At 44.9% G+C, this 24,217-nt stretch overlaps 1 protein-coding gene across 2 annotated transcripts in view; it reads right to left on the bottom strand.

Annotated features, from left to right (window-relative positions):
• LOC146776281 (ATP-binding cassette sub-family C member 12-like) overlaps positions 1-24,217 on the bottom strand; it is a 1,395,717-nt gene that overhangs the window by 1,276,970 nt on the left and 94,530 nt on the right. Inside the window, exon 1 of one of the 2 annotated variants that reach the window (XM_085639683.1) lies at positions 8,941-9,148. The exons of the other annotated variant lie outside the window; for it this stretch is intronic. The gene's annotated coding sequence lies outside the window, so the exon portion shown is untranslated. Of the gene's footprint in view, positions 1-8,940; positions 9,149-24,217 lie in introns of those variants that run through there. 2 annotated transcript variants of the gene reach the window in all.

The following is a 24,217-nucleotide window of genomic DNA, read 5'->3' as shown; positions in this document are numbered from 1 at the left end:
GGGGAATGCGTTGTAATGACATGCATTGTAATGGATTTTGCATTGTAAAAATTGCGTTGTAATGGCACGGGGTGTCAGGTGTACATTGTAAACTATGTCTTCACCTGGGCCCATTAAGAGGGGATATGAAATAGTAACCTACCTGTACCCATGTGCAGTTCCAGGTGGCACATAACCTAAATGAAAAGGTCACCCACAGAAGGAGTTAGCTTCACTTTCTATGCTTTTGTGAAAAGCCTGTGTTTCTGAGATCTGACAGAGAAGAAAAACCTTCTTCAGATCCTGGTAGTGGTGGCTGGCGAACAGCGTCAGTGTTGCAGGTGCAGCAGCGTTTTGGCATCAGCTTAAAAATAAGGCAAGTGAATGGTGTCATTTATGTTAAGGACTTAGCAGGAAAGGCAGCTGGAGCAGCTCCCTGGTTCCCTCACGAACTTCGTCCTATGTTTAAAATGCACGTTTCGAAACAGCAAAGAGCTGCATGTTTATATGAAAGCTTTCAGAGCACTGCTGCTCAAATCAAAGAGTACATTTAAAAGACAAATGCAGAGGTATAGTTCATGCTGAGTTTTTAAGAGGTCTTCTCTCTCTCAAGTGACACACTGCTCCCTCGAACCCCCTCCTGCTTCTCTGTTTCTTTCCCTACTTCCTGTGGATATATGTCGTGCAATATCAGTCGGTGGATTTCCTCCGCTTCCTCACCATCACACAACCCCCTTCACTGCACTTGTTAGTCACTCCCTGGAATCAACTGTGTCTCGGGTCATCATGTATTGTAACATTAAGTGCATTATATTATGTGCTTTGGGTGTTACATTATTCCCTTTTCAGCTGGACATTGGGTCGTGCAGCTTCTCATCCTTACTGAGTGCTGGCTGGCATGTTGTCTAGTTTAGAACTGCACCTGCACTTCCTCATGGACCCGTTCACACCACTGTGCACTTTTTATTGGCCATTATGCAAATCCCTCATCTTGTATGTTTCAATTATGTCTCCTATTCAAATGTTGATACATGAATAACTTATTATTTTGGAGGGTCACAGTAACAAAATAATTGCCCCAGGGCATTTGTTCGCGCTTTTAAGTTATCAAATCAAATCTAGATTGTTTACACAGCAAGGGTGTATCACCTCGGTGACAAACCACAAAGACACGACACAGTCCCTTTGCACTAAGGTGCATATGTGTGTTTGAAGCGCTATGCAGACTGATTGTTTACCAGTGCTAGGGAGAAATCAGCACAGTGCCATCTCCTAATGCAGGGCAGCAACTTTGGCTGCTTCGCTGTGTTAAATGACGTGTTTGTAAATCTGCCCCTTAATGTTCTCCTATAACTTGAAAACCACTCTACACAGAGACATCAGTCTTTCTGACTCCCCTTAAATGATGATAAATATTCTTCTAGGTTTAACAACAAGCTCTATGGTGCTATGCAAGCTAGATACGGAGGTAATCTACCTGGATTGCTTAGAACCTGCCCTGCACGACCTCATTCTAGGATGGAGTTGTGCTCTTTCTGCTGTGAGATACTTTGCAGTTAGACAGAGAATGGCTATGCTGTACTGCTGCTCAACCTTATGCAACTGTCCTGATTAGCTTGTGCAACATACCCGAGATCCTGAACTTCCTGCACTCAAATATAAGATATGTGACCCCATCATGCGCTCAGAATTGATGGTCATCCCTGTTGTCAGGCCATGCAATTGAAGAACAAAGTTGCAGACCCTCAGGCGTGAAGACAGAGAATGAGCCACTGTTAAATACCCCAACTGGTGTTCCATGTCCGCTGTAAGCCCCTGAACCAGGGGAGTGGGGTTCTCACCGCACTACTTTCTATCAGGGGGGGGGGGGGGGGGGGGGAAGGAAAAATCTGTGATCCTTTCAGCTTCCTTGGTTGCTATATAGAAAAATCAAATGGGGGAAAGGGATCACTTGTCCTGAGTAACCAGGGTTTTAATCTCTTGTTCGGTTCCAGTGCCGATAAAAAACCCTCATTCACGTACCAAGGCTTGATAGGCAGTATATCTTGGTTCTCCGCCTTGTTGTTAGCGACGTGACAGCATCATCATTGGGTTTGATTGTGTGCTTCCTCCACCCGGAGGTGAACCACTGGTTAGTACAGTAGTGATTTAGGGGCATATGTATCAACCGAATTTTTAATCGCAAACGCTGCAATTCGCAAAAAACAGCGTTTGCGATTAAAAATTCGCAAAACGGGATGTATGAGGCAAATCCTCATTGCAAATTTAAGGAATCGCTAATATAGCGATTTCTTAAGTTTGCGTAAGCATTTAAGAAATCGCAAATTGCGATTTCTTAAATGATATGTACCACGCACCAGAGCATTGCGACTAATCCTTAAGAAATCGCAAATTACCACCAACTTCTAGTTGGTGGTAATTTGCGATTTCAGTTAAAAATTCACTTTTTGTAATTTTACAAAGTGCCACGTGGCGCACATACATGCCCTTAGGGCATGTATGTGCGCCATATGCACACACATGCTCATTTAAGGGGTGCATTAGGGTGTCATCATGACACCCTTCCACCTTTGAAATTATTCTCAAATTGCGATTAGCAAATTGCGAATCGCAATTTGAGAATTACTTCCCATTCATTCCTATGGGTCTCCTGGCCCATAGAAATTAATGGGAAGGTATTCCTTAATTGCGATTTCGCAATTTGCTAATCGCAATTAAGGAATTTTAAGAAATCGCTAAAGTTTTGCGATTTTTTAAATACATCCCGTTTTGCAATTCTCAAATAGCGATTCTTTAAAAATCGCAATTTGAGAATCGCAAATGGAGATGTTGATACATATGCCCCCAAGTGATCAAAAAGGGAGGGGAGGGGTTTGTACAGTTAAAAAAGGCTTCTATTAACCAGTGCTGATAAACTTTAATTGGTGCTGGAAAGAATGCCTGGTTAAAAAGTTTGGGCGTGCATAGGAAACTAGTTTAGGAGGTTTCTGCACTGAGTTATGTCCATAAAGAGGTCGAAATATTTCTAGAATTCAAAACGGCCTTATAGTACCTTGTTAGGAGATCAATTATGCCTCCTCGGGCGTGCTGAGAGTGGCTCGGCCTGCTCTATCACAGGTTCGGCACGACTTGTGCTGTCACAGCCTCTCATTCCCCGGGACTTTTTGAATTCTAGATGAATCTTTCTAAGAATCTAACCCAAATTTGAGGTTACCAAACCCCCCGCCCCCCTGTTTTTACCGGAGATACTAGGTCCTGATGAAAGCCGACTTGACCCCTTGAGGGCAACTTACGGCTGAAATATGTCGACCTCTTTATGGACATAACTTAGTGCGGAAACCTCCTGAACTAGTCTTTTTTAACTGTACAAACCCCTCCCCTCCCTTTTTGATCACTAAATCACTACTGTACTGACCAGTGGTTCACCTCCGGGTGGAGGAAGCACACAATCAAACCCAATGATGATGCTGTCACGTCGCTAACAACAAGGCGGAGAACCAAGATATACTGCCTATCAAGCCTTGGTACATGAATGAGGGTTTTTTATCGGCACTGGAACCGAACAAGAGATTAAAACCCTGGTTACTCAGGACAAGTGATCCCTTTCCCCCATTTGATTTTTCGTTCTCACCGCACTGACACCCTCAAACATGAGGTCGGTGTCAATCAGTAATGCATTCCAGGCATCTCAATTAGGGCTCATAACTTGCTGTGACCTCCCGCACTGCGGCTTAACTGGCATCGCCCCAGACGACCTCCAGTAGCCAGAGAAGACATGATGTCCCTTCAGCATCCCGTGATCCGACATTCAACCAGAACAGCTCCAGGGCAAAAACTCTGCAACCACAACCTGACACTCAGTGAAAATTGAAGAGCTCTGACACTGAGGCCATCACTTGTGCCTCTCTTGAACAATTCCTCAACCCTACACAACACAGCATCCCTCACAGAGACCTTGAACACTCATAAAATCTATATAAAGTCTACAATATATGCACAGGACCTCCCCATGAAAAGATGCTGCACCGGGATGTGTTAAGTGGAATTACTATTGTGAATGTAACTCTGCGTTTCCCTCTTGTATGGCCACGTTCGCACTATCACTGTTATCATGTAAAAAAAGATTAAGTGCCATAAAATGTCTTCAGGCTTCTAGGCACACTTGCCTAACAAATATACAACTCGTACATCTTCTTTGCCAACAGAATAACACTGCTTGGATACTTTGACATAAGGCCAAGAAACTCTGCCTGCAATTTATACCAAAAGCTGCATTGACATTGATGTCCCGTAATTCGATGGAGATGGCAATCGTTTTTCCATCCTCATCAGGAATTATGAAATGCCCTTAGTGTAGACCCATTGGCTGTTCAAAGAAGCTGGAATCTCTGGCAGGGACCTTCGGGGACAGAAGAAGGAATTGTATTTGGACTCAGAATTGCAGATTCGTTTGGTAATTCTTTATTACTTGGGGGAGTCTCAGGATTCAACCCGGAATCCCCGTTAATCCTGCACCACTGATGTCAACAGAACCCAGAGTATGGCTAATTCAGGGGGGGGGTGAATAACGCCCCGTATCTGGTGACCCAATAATGTGGACCTGAGGTGTTACATATCTATACATATCAGTACTTTATACAATCACTCAATGATTTATGCGATCATACTGTCTTTGACCTGAAAAATCCTATCCAGCAAAATAGAAACATCGTCCTTCCTTGCTTATAGTGAGAGAGAGAAAAAGAGAGAGACAAAGAGAGAGAGAGAGAATGAGAGACCATGTACAGGCATTCAGAGGAGAGAGAAAGCCGAGACAACCTGGTAAAACGAAACTTTCCGCAATAAAAAAAGGTGATGAGCGCCTTGATAAATCTTCTAATGAACAAAAACATCTTTTGTGAGTGACTTGCAAAGATGATCTAAGACCTGTGACACCATTAAAGTATGTTGTTACAAGAGATTCATTGATTAGCTATGGCCAACTGAGATGGGCCTTCGCAGACAGTCCTGGAAGGCTCTTTCAGGCAGAAATCTATGTTATCCCATTGTTGACTACGGTAAGAAAGACAACGAGATATAAGTCAATGGGTAGACTGAAATAACGGATCCCATGGAAAGAAGCGTCTGAGATATATACGCTTATCTTCTTGTAGTTCAGCGTCATAAGTTCTGAACAATAAATTTAGTTTGAGTCTAAAAATATCCAGGTTTGTTGTGTTGCTGATTGTGGTAACAGTGTGAACACGGAACACAACAATAATGAAAGTGACTCTAAAGACAATGAGGGCAAATAACCTAGAACTCTATAAACGTATTTGAAATATTTGTCACCATTCCTGGAAAACATCAGAAGCACTTGGAACTGTCACTATAATCCCCCTTCTGACAGCCTTGCTAAATTGGGAGGCAATATCAGACATAGTGAAGACTACTATTGCCAGCTGCAATATGTATTTGATTCATCGTTATATCCCCATTCGGAGTTGTGTACCATGGAATGAGGATAGAATGGTAACACCACATGTTTTCCCTACTTCCAAGCGACAAAACAGAATGTGTGTTATGACTTCACATCTTGTAATTGAAATTAGAGCATAGATGAATAGCACATTAAGATTCCACTAGTCAACCGGAGGCGGTGTCAAGGCATAGACATAAAAGACTGTCACCTATGGCACCTCCTGTTGGAAAGCCACTGTTACTGCACAGCACTGAGACAGCAGGACTGTCTAACTCACAGGTCTTCAAACTGTGGGGCGCGCCCCCTGGGGGGTGTGCGCATTCCAGCCCACCACTTCGCCTTTTATTGTTGCTTCCAGGCTAACGCTTATTAGGTTGAAAGGGCTTCAGCCCCCTCCGTCGTGCGTCTCAGCCCAGGCTGCTGCAGCTGGAGCTGCTGGGGGCTCGGCTGCTTAGTGTCTGGAGTCATATCTCCAGCACGCCCGAGTCCTTCACAGGTCTTTAAAGACCATGTGCATATTTACATACTGTTGTAAACAGGTTACAGATGCAGTTTCTTTTCTGATTCCAGTACCCCCTGGGCCCCCACTCTGCCTATTCCTTACGTTTGACGGCAAGGCAGACATCAGATACAGAGCCATTGTGGGCGTCAGTTTTCACAAGGAAAGGGTAAATGCGAGTCTTGGAAATCCACTGCTCTCCTTATTTAATACTGATGTCGGATCAGTTAAATTTATTCACAGGGGCGGCGGCGGTGTCAGAATTCTATGTGGGTGCCTGCTGCTGGGGTATTTGTTTTTAAAATGAACTTCAAGTTAGTGGAGCCTGGGGCATGCTTGCTATTACTCCTGCCTCAACAGCCTAGCTGGCTAACACCTTTGTGTGCCTCTCCTACCCTAAAACCTCTTTCATAGCGTAGGACAGAAACTAGATACAAGGGTCTCATGTACACTATTCACCATATGTCTCAGGAACAGATCAATGCATGTGCGCATATTTTAGGAGCCCCTTATGGGCTACTCAAGGTGTGAAGACAAGCGCTTTAACGCCTCGGTAGTAAGCGCTATATAAATGCAATTACAAAACTACAATACAATTTAAACAATTCTAAAGCTGCTAGATTCATTACAGCTGTCAAAAACGTTTGGTGCACCGAGTCACCAACTGTGGCGCACAAACAAATCTTTGCTGCCCTCTTGCAGGAGTCCAATGGGCCAGAGCTCTGCACCATCAACCTCTGCATGAAACCTGGACTAGATTGGGGGAACAACTGGAGGCAGCTTGAGAGCCAGCATATTAATTTCTCCATAGAGGTCAGCGTTAAATAAAAACACAGAAACTGACCATGCTTATTTTTTACCTTCAGTGACTACCCAAATGCCTAAAGCAAAGAGGAACATGAGGGACACAGGTGCATAAAGAAGGGGAATTCTGGGAATATTGCTTTTAACGGAATTCCCACCAGCCATCAGGGTCAAAGAGTTCCTGCCAATGCGCAGCATGCCGACACTGAGCAGCATGATGTTCACATGCAGACCTGGGTTCTAACACAGAAGTTCACACTGAGAGAGAACAACTACAGAAACATTTGCAGTTAGTGAAAAAGGCCTTTGTTTCAGAAGCAAGTTGAGCGCACAAACACAACATCCTTCGGTTTAAACGTATATTCTAAACTGACGTAACTACATCCTAACATGGTTAAACTAGCCCATCTTGTCTCCCCTGATACACCACTCACAGCCATGAGGTTGTAAAATCCGTCTTTTAACATCAACTGCAAAAATATGTCTACCGTTTAGCCTGCTGTTTATTTCCTCAGTCTTAAATTCCTTCCAAATTCCTGTCCAGCCAGACCATGCTAGGCCCACGCTGCATCGTCTTGCTTTTTGTTAGGGTCTCTCCTTCACTTTTCTGTTTCTAACCTGCTCCCTCCTTGCTCAGTCTCTCTTCCCATTTGCCTCTTGTGACAAAACTTAATATGCCAATAAGCCCCCTGCCCAACCAATTTGTAACATAGCCTGGCACTCTGTGCCAGAGTGGGAGTTTGCCTTGGCTCCTCCGCAAGAGGGCTTTGCTCTGCTGAGGAATTGTGATAATCTATCTGTGCATGTGTGGGCTTCACACACATGCACAGATATGCACAGATATGCATGTGTGAGGGCTCAAAGACACAGGCACCTGTGTCTTTGAGCCTTCACATCTCTGTGCTGAAAAGGCCATTCCTTCCCCTCCAAAAGGGAGCTGCCTTTAGTGAGAACAACTCCAGACACGTTTGCTATTTCTAAACCAAGCATTGGCAAAGCCAATAGGTCTCAGCAATGAGTGGTAATACATTTGTGTATATCAATAAAAACATCCCCTGAGCCATACACAAATGCACTTAGATAGCTATAGGCGAAGACAATGTGATTGCCGTGACCTATTGGCTTTGCCAATGCTTGTTCTGATATCTTGTCTAGGGGAAGGATGTGGCGCAACAGCCAGAGCAAATAACTGTGGAGCTTGGGAACCAGGTTCAATTCTTGGTGCCTGCTCAACATCCTGTGATTCTGGGAAAATCACTTTATCACCCTGTGCATACAAAAAATAAATGTGTGCTTGTGTAATGTAAAAGATGCTCCTGTAAAGCACTCCAATACCTTTGGGTCATGTTCGACCTATATAAAACTGCAAAACATATATTACAAAATTTTGTGAGCACTCCAGTTTCTAGGTACTGCTCAAGACTGGAAGTGGAGCTCTTTTATTTAATATAATTTGCCCTTACGACCTGGGCTCTGCAGGAGGGAATGGCCATCAATGATGCAGTGTACCAGCTTCCAGAACTTTTTTGTCAGGTGATTGGGGGGGGGGGGGGGGAGCTCTACAGGGCCATGGATGGGGAGGTGGGGGGGAAGCAGAGTCTATCAACAGCCATGGCATACATCACCAGACAGAGCAGAAATGCTAAAATAACTCGGTGGCTTTGGTGCTACCAGCCAGGCCTTGATTTCACAAGATGATGCAAAACCGAAAACCAATAAAAAATTGGAACAAGCACTTTCTTCATATGTTCCCAATAACATAGCAAATTTGTGATTGTGCTTCACCTTGGGGAGTTAAAATAAGGCAGCAGCTGAAGTAATTTCCCTTTAAAATGAGTGTACCGTTGTGCTCCCTTTAAACACGTCTATTGAGATTGCTCGTTACATAACTACTCCACTCCTGTATGCTCACCAGCTTGGGGTTGTCATGCACCACCCAACATATTGAAGATGTCACACATCCCCAAAAGGCCTCCGATCTTCCTAAAATGCTCAAAGAGCCAGGTTCAATTTCCACCCACATATGCTGCTTTGGAGACCATCTTCTTGATATCAGTTTCCTAAACTTGGGATCCCTCCCAGCAATAGACTGAACACCAGTTGGCCTGTCCTATTCATAGTACAAATAATATTTCGGCTGCTGTCTGAGGGTCACTCAAGGTGACTGCATGAACCCCTGCCTTCTTGCTCTACTCACCATTGAAGAGAGCCTGGGAAAGATGCTGGGGCTCCCTTTCTTGCGTCTACAGCCCTCTTTAAATGTCCTCGCGCTTCCTTCCGGACTCTAAAATTCAGTGCAGGACACAGCCAAGCATCGACCACCTCAGCACTGCACAGCACAGTGTGCACGATCAGGCTTTTCCCGAATTATGGCGCCTCATTCAGACCGTTTGCTTGAACTAACTGGTGACTGTGAGACTGAATGGTGGCTAAATAGATGCATTGTGCCGGGCTACAGAGTTTGTGTCACGAGATTAGCAGCCGCAGGAGTTGACAACCGGAACGAATCCTAAAGCTAGCCTTCAAATTTTTTTTTGCTTTCACTAGCCTGAGGGAGTTTCTGAAGCTGAACTGCATGTATGAGAGCCGACATTTATTTATTCCGTTTATTTGTGCTTTTGTTCAAGGTCGTTAGAAAAATACATCCAATTATTGTTGCAAAACGAAATGTGGGGAAAACACATTCAGTCATTTGTGAAAAAATACCTAACTGATAAATATAGAAGGAACACAGAGAACTTAGGGCCAGATGTACAACCGTTTTTTGCAGTCGCAAATGGGAAACCATCCCGTTTGTGACCGCAAAATAGGTCTGCCCTATTTGAAAACCCTATTGTGCGAGTCGGTAACCTTTTACCAACTCGCAAAAAAGGTTTGCGACTCGCCATTAGGAATGGGTGTGCCAAAGGCGTCACTTCCTAATTGCGAGTCGCACTTCAATGTAAAATTGTTTTGCAGCCACAAATGCGGACGCAAAACACTTGCAGTTTACCACCCAGTTCAAATGGGTGGTAAGCCACTCGCAGAAGGAAGGGGTCCCCAGGGGACCCCTTCTCCTTTGTGACTGGCATTGAAAATAGTTTTTAAGAGCGGTCCACTGTCTACTCTTTAAAAATGAAACAGTAACGTTTCATTGCTGCATTTAAAAAAAAAAAAAAATGTTTTATTTATAGAGCAGTCACAGACATGGTGGTCTGCTGACCCCAACAAGCCACCATCCCTGGGAGTGCTAGCCATTCCCAATGGGGTCGCAAAGTGCACCTGCCGCATGAATATGGCAGTAGGCAATTTGCGACCCCATTAGAAATCGCAAACAGTGTCTAAGACACTGTTGTAAATTCCAATTTGCGAGTCGCAAATTGTGAGTCGCAACACGACGTAATTTGCGACTCGCAAATTGGCAGGGTTGTGATTCTGGCCCCTAAAGTACTAAAGCATAACATTACAAAATTATTTAAAACAAAAGGTTAAATGCAATGAATTACAGTGAAACATCAGTTGCAGAAAAGTATAATATTCAGGAGGTCTTGCAAGGTGATAGTAAATTTAAAGGGCTCAGAAAAGAGATGTTTCCATTGGAGGAGGAGTTTTTAGGTTGTAGGCAGTGATGAAAATGAATATTTCAAGGCCAAGGCGGGCTGCCATATTCTTGAGTATCATCTTCAGAAAGACTGTGGGGCACTGAAGGGTCTCTTAAAAAATGTCTTTTTGGAACGAGATTATTAGCGCTCCAGAGTGAACTGAGTTCTTCAAAGAGGTTCAATTTCTATCCCATTTAATATAGAGAATTGGTGCATATTCTTCGATGCCATAAGCATAAATGCCACTGGCTTTGAGAGGTTGGCGTTGAAGTGCAGTAGGACTGGGGTAATATAGCCATTAAGTCAATTGCCAGATAGAAATCACACCACAGTAGCCTTGAGGGGACAGGATGCACATTGGAAATACCAATGAAGGCGTTATTCCAAGAAATGTAGTAAATCTTCCTTGGTATTCCCGCATGCGGAAGTACCCAGACCGCAGGCATTGCTACTTCTAGTAATGAAAAATACGACCACCGAGGGGTTCTAAGTGACATAAAATAGACGGTGAGAGCGAAGTTCGAGTTGTCTATGATGTCACTCAGAACGACAAACGTTATGTATGCCCCACCCAAAATCATGGATCCCTGCTTTCAACTGCTACACAGGCACAAGGGAGTCATTGGGGAGCCATGCATAATATGGCCTCTTCTCCCTGGCCCAATTTTTTTTAAATGCCTTACCTCAGAGTCTAGCGAGAGCAGCCTGAAATGATGTGACAACTAAGCCTGGGCGTAGTTCGCGTAGTCGCGCTTCGCGAAGCTTCGCGAAGATGTCATTGCACTACGCGACCTTCGCGAAGCTTCGCGAGCTTGCGTAGTTGCTTGTGGCAACCTGTTCGCGATGGCTTTTTCTTGTTCGCGAGCGCGGTAAGCATGTTCGGGGAACTGTTTGCATGCTCAGGGGATATATCTCGTGATCTTACCCATGCGGTCGCCAATGGGCGCGGCCATCTTGTTTTTCTATAGTCCCGCCCGCTCGCGATGCCTTATTTCCTGTTCCGGGTCGCGGATAGCGTGTTCGCGATGTGCATTGACGTGTTTGGGAGCGCATTGTACTTGTTCGCGATAAATAGTACATGTTCGCGAGAAATATCACGCGAACTTACCCACGCGGTCGCGAATGGGCGCGGCCATCTTGTTTTTCACTCTATGCCATGTTTCTGGGCCTACTTTTGTATCCTCCCTTTATCATAGCAATCCTTTGTCTTTAAAGCCTTTTTTCTGACTTTTTTTAATTATTATCTATCTCTCTGTTTGCCTCAGTTTATATTTTGCATTTTATTTCTACTTTTACTGTGTTTTTGTTACTTTTATAAAGTTCTTTCTATCTTCTTCCCCCTAACTTTTTTTCCCCTTCGGACTTCTCTTTTCCGCCTCCCACCCACCCCAGAACCATGGCCAAGGGCACACCAAGTCCCAAGGGCAAGGGACCTGCAGGCGCAGAGAAGCGCCGCCTGCCATGCGGCAGAATGCGTCCTGCAGGGGTGCAGGCCTGGCAACTGTTTGGGGAGGAGGAGGTGGCGGCTCTTGTTTTCTTTATCCAGCACCTCCTCCCCTTGACCTTGGCAGCAGGCGGCAGGCCCGGCTCCGGGTACGCTACCCAGGAGCGGCACCGTCGGTGGGCGAAGGTGCGCCGGGCCGTGTTCCGGTGCACTGGGATCCAGCGCACCCACAACCAGCTAGCTCACCGGTGGTCCGACATCCTGGACCGGGAGCAGGACCTGTTGGACCTGCTAGGTGTCGAGGTCATCGGGCTTGGTGAGTAACTGATTGTGTATATTAAATTAGATGAACAACAAGATTACTGCTGCGTGCCAAGCGTTGCTGGTAAATTACGTTTCAAAAAGCAAAATGTTCTTTGATTTAAGGACCCAGGTGCACGGTGGTACTCTTACTTGTTTGCAACGTAGTTTGCGCTAGCTTGTGCTGATGCTGATTATGTAAGAGTTTACTTTACAGAACTGAAGTTAGGTAATGCGATTTGCTAGAGAGACTCTAGTCCTTCCATTGTCCTACTGTGAAATAGTGGTGGATGGATATTGGATACTAGGTTTAGTTTGTTAGTAGTAGTTACTAATTGTTTTATGCGGTCTGCGTGACGCATCCTCTGTCACTGAGTGCTGCTTACCCCAGTCCTCCGTCGAACCTTTTGTACTTTGTTTAGTGAGTGGTAGGCTTAGCATGGTCAGTCAGTAGCAGAACTAGATCAGCATTATGCAACCAACCCACAATTTGTTGTATGTATGCACTAATGTATGCAACTATGCACGTGTCCTCCATCTCATCTATGCATTTGATGGCTGAAAAAAATTGAAGTGCAGACTTAGTGAACAATTGGCCCGTCTGGAATAGGTGGTGTAGGTCAGGTGGTACTTACTAGGCTTTGTTAGTATTTGGAATCAGAATGATCAAGGAACACTGGAGTGTTCATAAATAAGTAGACGATCCGTAAATGCACTAGGAAGCAGCCAGTAGTCGATCCATCTGATTAGATAGGTCAATTTTCTTGCACTTGTTGTTTCCTAAAATGTTCTTTGACTTATTGTTTTTCCAAATGATTTATTATTTTTCTCACAGCACTCCTTAATGTTGGTCTCTTTCTTTATTATATTTTACATGATCATCAGCACCACCCAGGGGCAAGAAGACGGGGTCGGAGTCGGCGGGGGAACCCCAGGACCTCTCCTCTACTGAGGCTCCTGCAGCTGGCCCCAGTAAGTCCTCCATTGGTTAGATTGACATTTATATTTCCCTAAATGTTATGTTACTGGATCTTTTTTTTCCCAAACTCTAAATTATGGTTCCACTTTCTGAATCTCTTTTTTACAAAAGCTTACTTCTTTGACCTTGACTATCTGTTTACTAATTCTGTTTATCCCTGCCTCGAAGTTGCTTCTAACTCCCTCTGCTATGACTCTCTGTGCTACTAATACTACTACTACTATTACTATTATTACTCTGTGTGTAGCGAAGCTTGCACAGTTGCCCACTCTTTAATAGAAGGTTTTCTTTGCAACAATAAAACTCTGATTGACCAATAGCTCTAGCCACTGGGTCCTGTCCTTTGGGTTGTCCTCTTCAAGTCTTCTCAATGTTGAGGCTTTGACAATTACCACAAACAAAATGCCCAACCAGATATTTGACTAGTATTTTTGATCGGATAGTACATGATACTACTATTGTCTAGGATTCTGCAGAGCCACATACAGAACTATGCACAACAAAATAGGATGGTGCTGATGGGAGGTTGGATCTTACTGATCACACCTCAGTCCGAAGAACCCAGGATCCCCTAACCGACTAGCTATAGTGTCTCACATTAGGGTCCCACTCCCGACCCCCCCACGAAGACGATACACAATGTTGATGATGACTGAGACAGAGACATCCCAGAACATAATAACAAACACCATTTTGCTCACACACTTGTGTAAGTCCACTCCACCACACCAAATACCACAGAGTCTATGTGTAAGTTCAAAAGGTTTATTTGAAACAAGTATCAAACTCTGTACATCGTTAATATGAAATTTAATTTACGACAGCCATAGTCAATAAGCCAGCAAAAAGCCTAACATTAAAACAGTAAACATTTACAAGTGCATGATTGACAACAAGAACAAGAGCCAAGATCTTTTTAATTCTGGAAGATCCCTCACCGTAGAACGTAGAAATACTGGTTACATCATCTTGCATCCAATATGCTCTGTAAATCTCTGGTTTGTAGAAGGGAATGTTCCGCCTATGATATATGAGAAAAACGCTGCGAGTTAGCCGTTAGATAGTATACTGGTGAATGCTAGCATTTTGCAGTCATGCCAAAAAGTGTAACATGTATGTGTGATGGCTAAGCAATATAAACTAAACAAAGTCAATAAGTTGGGTTTTTTTCGACCTCTTCACTTGTACGCAACAGTCAAGCGGCCTTAAAGGCATCTACTGCACATGTCAATAAGCTGGCAGGTATAATATGCACCAAAAGAGTAGTAGTCGACATGATGAATCTAAAAGGGTTACTCATGGCTCAGGCTAACTTTCAAAAGAGTAGAGTAGGACTAGATGACCCTAGGAAGTGGAACCATATCCTACTAGTGTCTGTCTACTGACTGTACTTACTGTCTAGTGCTGATGTATGTTGCATCGCATTAACTTTTTTTTCAATGTTCCAAGTGAACACTTAAAATAGGGGGAGGTTTACAGGCATCTAAAAAATTTGTGATGCTTTTTTCTAGGCACACTACCATCCACCAGTGCCGTCGGGGCCAGTGATGCGGCCATTCCGGAGGGGGCAGGCGAACTGGCGGCACCTGCAGGAGACACAGGGCCCAGGGGGGATCCAGCAGCAGTGGCCGGCGGCGGTAAGTTATATTCATTACTTCTTTACATTACAGCTAGATGGAACTGTGTTCACTATTTCACTGTACTGTGCGACTTATTATACAACGGTTGAAGAAGACACCCTTTACGTAGCATTACCAGCGTGAGTAGAGTAACCAATGGGCTCTTCTATTTGACTCCAAAATCAGCTGTGAATGTTTTATGGAGAAGACAAACTCAGATCAGATGACCTTCATGGATGTGTTGAACATAGAGGGAAAGCACTAAGGGTGGAAGGACGGGCGAGATAAACAATATGACTGACCGGCAGAGAAGGATATGTTGTTGGAAGCATGTATAGGAGTCTGATAGTAATAAGATCAGATGCATGGGTTTTTGAAGGATGGGTGGAAAGTGAAAGAATGCCTGCCTGGGTGGGCGACACAGTATGGGTGGATAGTACTAGATAGCAAGAATCAGCGGTGTTTTTGGTTCAAACTCAAAGCCAAGGCAAGGAAGGAAGGAGCAGAAGCATGGGTGTTTGTTGGTGAAACCAACTAAGGTTTGTTAAGAGATATATACAAAAGGATAGACGTTTACTTTAATGGATGTATGCCTGGATGTACTATCACCAAGAGACAGTATAGGTGGAAAGTGTCACTGGAGATTCTTACTTTGAAGAAAATGTAACAGAAACTGCGCGACAGTAGCAAAGCCTAGAGGAATCAAGGTAGTATTATGAGCATACAGTACACTTGCAGTAGTGTGCAAGCACGTCATATTATCAAGCGGAAACCCCTTCCTCCCACTCTGGGGACCACTCCCTACCTATTATTATTAATGTATTTTCGATTGGGGCAGCCAGCCTGCAAAGGGTGGCCTATCTGTTGTTTAATGTTTATGTATATTGGTTACACAATCAATGAAAGCAAAGTACCCTCTGCAGTAGCGGTTGGTGGTGGGATTGTTGGCGGGCGGTGACATGGGGAGGGGACGGGTGGGTGGCACTGGCGAGTAAACTGTGTATTACTGTTACGGCCAAATACAGGTAATCAACAGAAAAATAAATAAAACTATTTTCAAGGTGCGCACTGCACCGCCGAATGCGATGCAGTGTGTGCTAATGTGTGCAGCAATGTTTTTTTTTAATGTATTCTTTAATTACCTGTGAATGTCCTTAATCCATCGTTTACTATCCCCACCCTGCACCTTCCCACATCACCGACCGGCAGCACTCCCACCACCGACCGCTACCGACCTGATGTCGTATATCGTATTAGCACTAGCAGCATCTATAATATGAATATAAGCAATGATCGTTGGATCCGATAAATAAATAATCAGCCTTTTTGTAGTACCCATGGCAGGGTGTAAGTGAAATTGTGCATGCCATTTGCCCTCATGTAACAGAGTATGACCAGTGCCAACGGCCGTAAGGCGTCAGACAAAAAGATGAGCTTCCCCACCTGCAGACAGTAGTAGTAAATAAAACTAACGTGAGTCTGCATCATGTGGCTCATATCTGTTTCTCTTGGGTGCAAGCTTAGCTGATGGACCTGGCATGCCGCCTACAACAAGGTTATGTAATTGGGCTAAACTACAGATAAGAACAGCACGACTGGTGTACCGGAGTACATACATAGTACGATTATATTTATAAATAATGTCTGAAACGGTCACAAATGTTAGAGTCCAAGGAAGTAGGATTAGAGATACTTACGCCAGCACCAAATCCCAAATGTTATGAACTGTGCTTGCTAGTGATACTGTGACACTATGTGTTGAATGATTTTAGTGTTCCTGTTTTGCTAAGAGTATTGGCTCCAACATGTTCTTTTTCTTTCTTGATATAGATGATACTCCTTCCACTAAACCATCAAGGAAGGAGTTGGCCGCTAGGGCCCGGCGCCGGAAACTGGAGGCCATCTGCGAGCATTATCGCGGCTGGTGGCTCAGGAGGAGGAGGAGGAGGAGGCGGCTGCAGCTGCAGCCTCCTCCAATGCCCCGGGCCCCAGTCAGGCCCGGCCTCCACTTTCACGGCGCCATGGTCCGGCATTCGCCCGCCGCCGCGCCTCTATTTCCAGCACTGCTGCCCCCCACCCTGGAAGCAACTTTAGGGCATTTCGCCGCCAGCTGCTCCGCCGGATGGCCCGCTGGGAGGAGAACATGGAGGAGCGGGTAAAGATCCTGGTGGACAAACATCTTAAGGCCCGCCGACAATAGAGGACCTCGTCGTTTGCCCCTTTTTTAATTCCTTTTGTTGGTGGGTGGGTTTGTGGGCGTTGGGGATTTCTACGGACATTGGGACTTTGGACTTTCGTTTTGTTTCGTTGGGGTTAGGGAGGGGGGTGGGTTAGGTCAGAGCGGGATAGTTTATTTTTGTTAGGGGACATTAAAAATATACTTACTATTTATTTATACGATGTTAATGTTTTTTGTGGTGGGTTACAGTTTTCCGAATTCAATGTAAGTTACATGGTTGTTTACTTTGTTTCCGTGCTGCTGCATGCCCACAGCCAGTGTTTGATTTAAAAGATCTGCCGATTTTGTAACACACAAACCGATAGATGCAGTACCCCTCACTGAGTTATTTTTAATTGTCATAGTACTGTCAGTCTCTCCTCCTAGTCCATACCTCCCACCAAACTTATCTTACCTGTGATTGATGATGAAGTTCGGCACACTGATGGCTGCATGGTTGGTTTCCCAAATTGACGGAGTAGATGCCATTATTGTGGTGGTAGTAGTAGACACTGGCAATAGCGTTTGAAAAAAGAAAGAGAAAGTCACTTGACTGAGACTCTGGGAGGAGGAGTGGAACAGAACACAAAGTAAACTACAGCATGGGTGGTCAAGCAGAAGAAGATCCTTGCCCTGCCTTAGTTGAAATTCAATTAGTGTTGCTTTCACCACATCTGCCCCAGCAAGCGTGTGATCAATTGGTGTACATAGTCATCACATCACACCTCAATATAAATCACACAGCCCGGGGGAAGAGGGTTAGGGATTGATGATTGGATGGGAAGTGGGGTTTTGGGAAAGGTTTGAGAAAGAAAAACAGACAATATGCATGGACACAACAAAAGTAAAACACAATCTTGTAAGACGACCATGATCCATTATCAAGGAACTCAAAGTATGAAGTGAGAGAAAGGAAATGCATGCATGCTGAGGAGGATAACTTGATGGTTAATGATAATGAGTTGTACTATAACTACTATGACCCAATGAGACAGTACAGTCAGGGACGAAATTGAAATTTGCCTTGCCTGTCTGACGCCCTCAGAGCTCAGACCGAACCCAATTACATGCTGTACCGGGCTTTCTTTTATTTTTCAAGCTAGCTAAGGAAACTAAAAAAAAGTTGGATCAATTAACAAACAAACCACAACACACAGTCGTAATGATTAAAGAGAAAAAAGCAAGCAAATAAATGTAAAGACGAATGATGATACTAAAGTTACTGTATTATCCTGGTCCAAATGTGGAGTTGCATCATTCTCGTCATTCTTCTTGGTCCTCCCTCCCATGGACACTCCGCACATCAATCTTGGGTATCACTGCCTGCCCGATGCGGATTGGTAAGGTACGTGTGAGTCGTTTCTCCCACTGTAGCACAGGGTAAAGGCCGGCCTGTAAGTGTAGATGGAAAAACAAACGGGGTATTGAAAAATTACAGCCTTTACAACAATAAACTCAATTACAGTGGAGTGCAAGACAACACTCTGGAGAGAACACTTTCAGACTGAGGCAGCTTGGATAGGCTACATAGTGTGTCTACTCTACAGCATTAAGGTACAACAACAACGGGACAGGATTCAGGAGCCAGCACAGCCACAGAACAGGAGAACCGCGGCACAGGCCAGGCACCCTACCCCTTACTTACATTTTGACCGAGCCAGAGAAATGTCATATGCACTGCAGCAACCTAGAATTTTCCCAATGAAGTGACTAAATCAATGCGCCACAGTCCGTCATACCACTACACTCTACTCCAGTCCACACCACTACACGGACATCTAGCCTAGGTATGCTGTGGTTCTTGTTCAAACTTTTTACCTTTTATGTCAGCCCATGAAACGCCTGATGCGGATTGGTAAGGTACGTGTGAGTCGTTTCTCCCACTGTAGCACAGGGTAAAGGCCGGCCTGTAAGTGTAGATGGAAAAACAAACGGGGTATTGAAAAATTACAGCCTTTACAACAATAAACTCAATTACAGTGGAGTGCAAGACAACACTCTGGAGAGAACACTTTCAGACTGAGGCAGCTTGGATAGGCTACATAGTGTGTCTACTCTACAGCATTAAGGTACAACAACAACAGGACAGGATTCAGGAGCCAGCACAGCCACAGAACAGGAGAACCGCGGCACAGGCCAGGCACCCTACCCCTTACTTACATTTTGACCGAGCCAGAGAAATGTCATATGCACTGCAGCAACCTAGAATTTTCCCAATGAAGTGACTAAATCAATGCGCCACAGTCCGTCATACCACTACACTCTACTCCAGTCCACACCACTACACGGACATCTAGCCTAGGTCTGCTGTGGTTCTTGTTCAAACTTTTTACCTTTTATGTCAGCCCATGAAACGCAGTTATTCCATCAATTTTCTCCAATCCAACTGACTGTGTGCAAAGATAGTATGCTCAGCATCCTCAATGATGGTGACCGTGTGGTACGTATTCTCCAACACCAACTCAGTCTGTAGTGACTGATTAAGTTTATAATATATTCCATATTACCAAATTGCAACGGATATTGGCCGGCACCTGCAGTGGTAGGAGTACAATGTGGCCATTATTAAACAACAAGGAAACATTAACTGTCACCACACCTGAGTCACTTTTACTTTGTCGATAAACTAGTATAGTTCTACTTCATGGCATGCACAATTCTTCGTAGTCAGCCAGCATCCAACGCAATGCATGCCACCATCATTCACAATAATCACTCATTACCTGTCTTGGTGTTCTCTTTGGCTGTCTGATCTGATGCCTGCCTAGCCTTCTGCCAGTCAGTGATGAGTTTCTTTCGGATTGGAAACAAAATGGAATATAGGTGGAGTCACGTTTCACTTCTTATGGAGGGACTGTTAGAGGCAACCTGTATTGTACTATTCTCCATCTCCATCCAATGTCTGACTTGCTTGAAATGTACTTAGGGAGAGTAAGGAACATGGAGCAGGACCCTGAGGAGTGGAGTGGACAGTTATGCACAGACGTGCAACTCCAATAGGGAAATAAAAAGAGGAGACTGTTGATGGCTTTGTTGTGAATGTAGATTTTGAACCAGAAAAACAGATACACACAGTCACACACAAATAAAGGAAGGGAGAACAATTTGAAAGCCTAGTTGTCAGGGAAGAGGAGCTCGTCCTCAAACTCTGGTGGTTCGGACAGCAGTACGTCTAACAATCCACTACTTATGTCATCAAAGTCGCTCTCCTCTTCCTCCTGTGATTCACGTATTTTGTACTCTGGTGGTATAAAGTGTTGATTCATTTTGATCATGGTTAACCTCTCAACACTTTTGGGCGAGAGACTGGTCCTTTTGACAGTAACAATGGCACCAGCAGCACTGAAAACACGCTCTGAAGAGACACTTGCAACAGGGCAAGCCACATACTTTATCGCCAGCCTGCTGAGCACTGGCCATTGGCTTCTTTTCCCATACCAATACACCAATGGGCTTTGCTCCATGTAGACCTCTGTTGTGTCATCTAGATAGGCCTGAACCATCCGCTCAATGTTCAGGGGTGCTCCGATTTCCTGGGCCTCTTTTGCCTTTGCATCAGTCATTGATGTGCAATACCCTTTCCGTAGAAACCAATCACCTGCCGTTTTTGTAAATGTGCCTGATGATCCTGTTGGTGCTGTTGATGTTATTGCTGCTGGCAGTGTTGACTGCTGGGAGGCAAACGCACTGCTCTTGGCTTCTGAAGTAGAACTTCGTTCTGGGTGCCCTGCAGTACTTTTTCTGCCCTGGAGGGGCGGGCCTTTAATGAAGATCCTTTCGTTTTCAAACTCAGTGGCTTCCTCAGCTATCAAAGTTTTGTACTGGGCAACATTCACTTCTGAAAAAGGAATGACTTCATTACTGCGCAGCAATAATTTGTAACGTGGATCCAAAATTGAGGCAGTAATGTAATGTGGATCTGACAGAATGTTATTTTGAATCCTTGTATTGTGAGATAAGCGAGCGGATAAGGTGTCTGCCAAAGAATGTGCGTCTACTTTGTCATCCACATCTGCGTACATTTCTGCCACCTCCTTCAGCTGTTGCTCTAGCATGTACAACAATGGGATAGCTTGGCCCATAGTACAGTCCTCCCGGCTCACTTCACGGGTGAAGACCTCAAAAGGAAGTAGCATCTCTGTCAGGCTTTTGACAAGGTCCCATTGGGCCATCTCAACTCTCATGCCTTTCACTGTAGGATCCCCTGACCTTTTCATGACATAAGCATTAAGTGGTATGTACTGCTCAAACAGACGCTCAAGCATGTAATACGTTGAGTTCCAACGTGTTGGCACCTCTTGGATGAGTGCTTTGACTGGCATTTTATGCTCACGTTGAATCACCCTCAGCTCCTTCCGGGCTTTAAAAGAATGGTTGAAATGTGTGCATATTCTTCTGCAGGTGGTCAGTAAGCTGCTGACTTTGCTTTCATTTTTCAGAAAGTCTTGCACAACAATGTTAATGCAGTGTGCCAAACATGGCACCCTGAAATACCCACCATCTTTCATGGCCCGAACTACATTACTGCCATTGTCCGTGGCAACAAAACCAATGGTAAGACCTCTTGGTCGCAGCCACTCAAACACCTTGCTGTTAAACTCATCCAAAATGTTAGCAGCAGTATGAGATTTCTCCATTGCAAACATGGCTACAGTTGCATGTTTGCGAGTGTCTTTAAAAATCTCAGCGGTGTCAACAACGCCGTCAGATATCTTATCTTTAACACCCGAAAAAGAGACCCAGTGTGCAGTGATGCACATGTAATCAGTGGCTTGGCAACTGGTCCACATGTCTGTTGTCAGGTGTATACTCTGGACAGCACTCTTTTTTAAGGCTTTTCCAAGCAATTCCAGCACGTCGTGATGTAGTGCTGGAACAGCAACTCTTGCAAAATAGTAGCGGCTGGGAACTTTCCATTTTGGGCAGATGGTGGTCACAAACTCAAGAAAACCCACCCCTTCAACAAAAGAAAAAGGGAGAAGGTCCAGTGCTAACATTTTTGCCAGCTTAGCATTGTACAAACGTGCTATTGGGTGATTGCGTTCGTACTGCCCCTCCGGCCTACTAAACATGCTAAGAATGGTAGGCTGCATGGTATTCCTTCCTGTGGTCGACGTCGCACTTTTTGGCCCAGCAGTACTCCTTGGTGTCTCAGGCTGGCTCTTACTCTTGTGCCAATGAGATGTGGCTAAGGATGTGGGCGTTACCACTGCAGTGCTGGGGACAGGGCTACTTTGTGTACCACTAGCACAGAGAATGTCTCCCTCTTCTTCCTGTTCCACCGTGAGCGGACTTTCTACTTGTTTATGCCCAACAGCAATGGTTCCAGTTTTGATGAGCCTAAGGTGCTCCTCCCACTGGATTGCGTGGTGTTTTTTCAGATGGGTCATTTGGCCTCCGGTACCATAATTTGTACCAAGCTTTCCACGGCTAACAGAGGAATGACAAACGGAGCATACAGCAATGTTCTCTTCCTTTGGGCTAACCGTAAAGTAGTCCCACACTGGGGAGCTTAACTTTTGTCTCCTGCTGGAGGTGCCACTCCCACTTCCAATGCCGGATGAACTGGAGGGTGTGTGTTGAATTTGACTCTGTGCAGGACCACTACCTACTTCTGCTGAGGTGGTGCTTGTTGTGCTGGATGTAGGACGCTGCCGGCCCTTTGCTAATGTAAATATGGAAGCTGGAGGTCGTGTTGGTGTTACCTGTGTTGGAGGTATGCGTGCTACATCCCTCGCATCCATTTTGGATAATGTAAAAATGTTGCTCTCCATCTCCTCAGGCCCGGGAGTGATGTTTGTGATGACTGGCTCATCATCATCATCATCATCAACCTGCTCTTCTACATCAACATCCATAAGTGTAAGGCTTTCTGGAACCTTCCTTTTGCCATGCCTGCTCTTGTGATGTGTTTCCCTCTCAGACTCAGTTTGTGGCTTCCAAGTGACATCTAGATCATCAGAAGGGGGGCTTGGTGAAGAACTTGATGTACTAACCCTCCTTTTCCTTGCTGGGGATTTAAAAGCCAATGCAACTTCTAAAGGAGTGGCTTCCTCTTCTTCCTCTGCATGAGGCTCAATTTCCTGAACTGCCCCTACTTCAGGAGGAACAGCTACTATTGTGGGCGGTGGCTGCGGCTGTTGACCACTTATCTGCTGTGTTGATGTTCCCTCCTGCGTTGATTGTGTACTACTTTGAGATAGCGATAAGTTTAGTTCAGGCTCAGCATCACTGCTTTCTACCATAAGGCTGGCTACCTATTCCACACTCATCTGCTTGGGCATGGGTTGGTGGGTTGGGCCCACTGATGTGGAGGTGCTGCCCCCAGCTTGCCCCCCCGACACCGCTGCTGCAGGCCTCATTTTTGGTGAACCAAAAAAGGTTTTGGGAGGCACACCAGACTTAAGTGACACTTCCTTCTTCTTCTGTTCCTTCTTCTCCATGGCAACTTTCTTGGTACCGGAGGACCTGCTACCTGCTTTCTTTGGGGGCATCTTCAACAGATGTCAAAACCGCACTCAGTTGCACAAGTTGCAGAGATGCCTGGTCAGGTCACTGACACGTCACGTTGTATACACTACAGCAGCAGGACGTCGGTCTGGCACCACAACAGTGGATGATGATGACACACCTCTGTCTTTTGTGCACCTAAAAGCAAAAAAGCCAGAAGAACATCAGTCAAAAGATCCATAATATAATATATAACTTATTAGTGTCTCGTGGGTGGTCATCACAATTATTAAATTTCATGAAGTCAGTGAACAACATCAACAGTATAGCCAGCCATTAAGAGACTGACAAGGCCAGGGATCCTGTTGTATTTGTACTGTGTAGTGTACACTTAGGAAGAAGAATAGCAAGGAAAAAAAACCCGCCGTGATGATTGCTGAGTTGTACCCCTGGGCCTACTGTACGACTAGGCCACAAGTTTGGACGCCTATGGCAAAGGCCCAATGCATGCCTTCCTAAAATGGCCGCCACACACATGCCCAGCCCACCCACCACAATAACACAAAAAAAGTGATTGCAAAGGACAGGAAGAGGAAGTTGTAGTGTCTGCGGAACTTAATCCCTCTCATAAAAATGTTTTCCAGACAAATAACAGCTTCTCCCTGCTCCAAACCTACAGCTCAATGACAGCCTGAGGAGTTTTTTGTGCAGAAATGCACAAAAAAGCGTTTTCGAGAAGGGTCTATGTTGCTCGCGAGATATTGTTTGCCAGATTGCAAAAGCTGCGTGTTCGGGATCGCGAACTGTACAAAAAGGCTTTCTCGCGTGCGCGAACACGCATATTGCGAGCGCAAAAATGACGAAAACTGTAAGTCCGCGTTGT

This window comes from Triturus cristatus, chromosome 12, assembly GCF_964204655.1.
Source record: "Triturus cristatus chromosome 12, aTriCri1.1, whole genome shotgun sequence".
Taxonomy (NCBI): domain Eukaryota; kingdom Metazoa; phylum Chordata; class Amphibia; order Caudata; family Salamandridae; genus Triturus; species Triturus cristatus.
The sequence above is the reverse complement of the archived record's forward strand: the minus strand, read 5'-3'. Positions and strand labels throughout refer to the sequence as shown.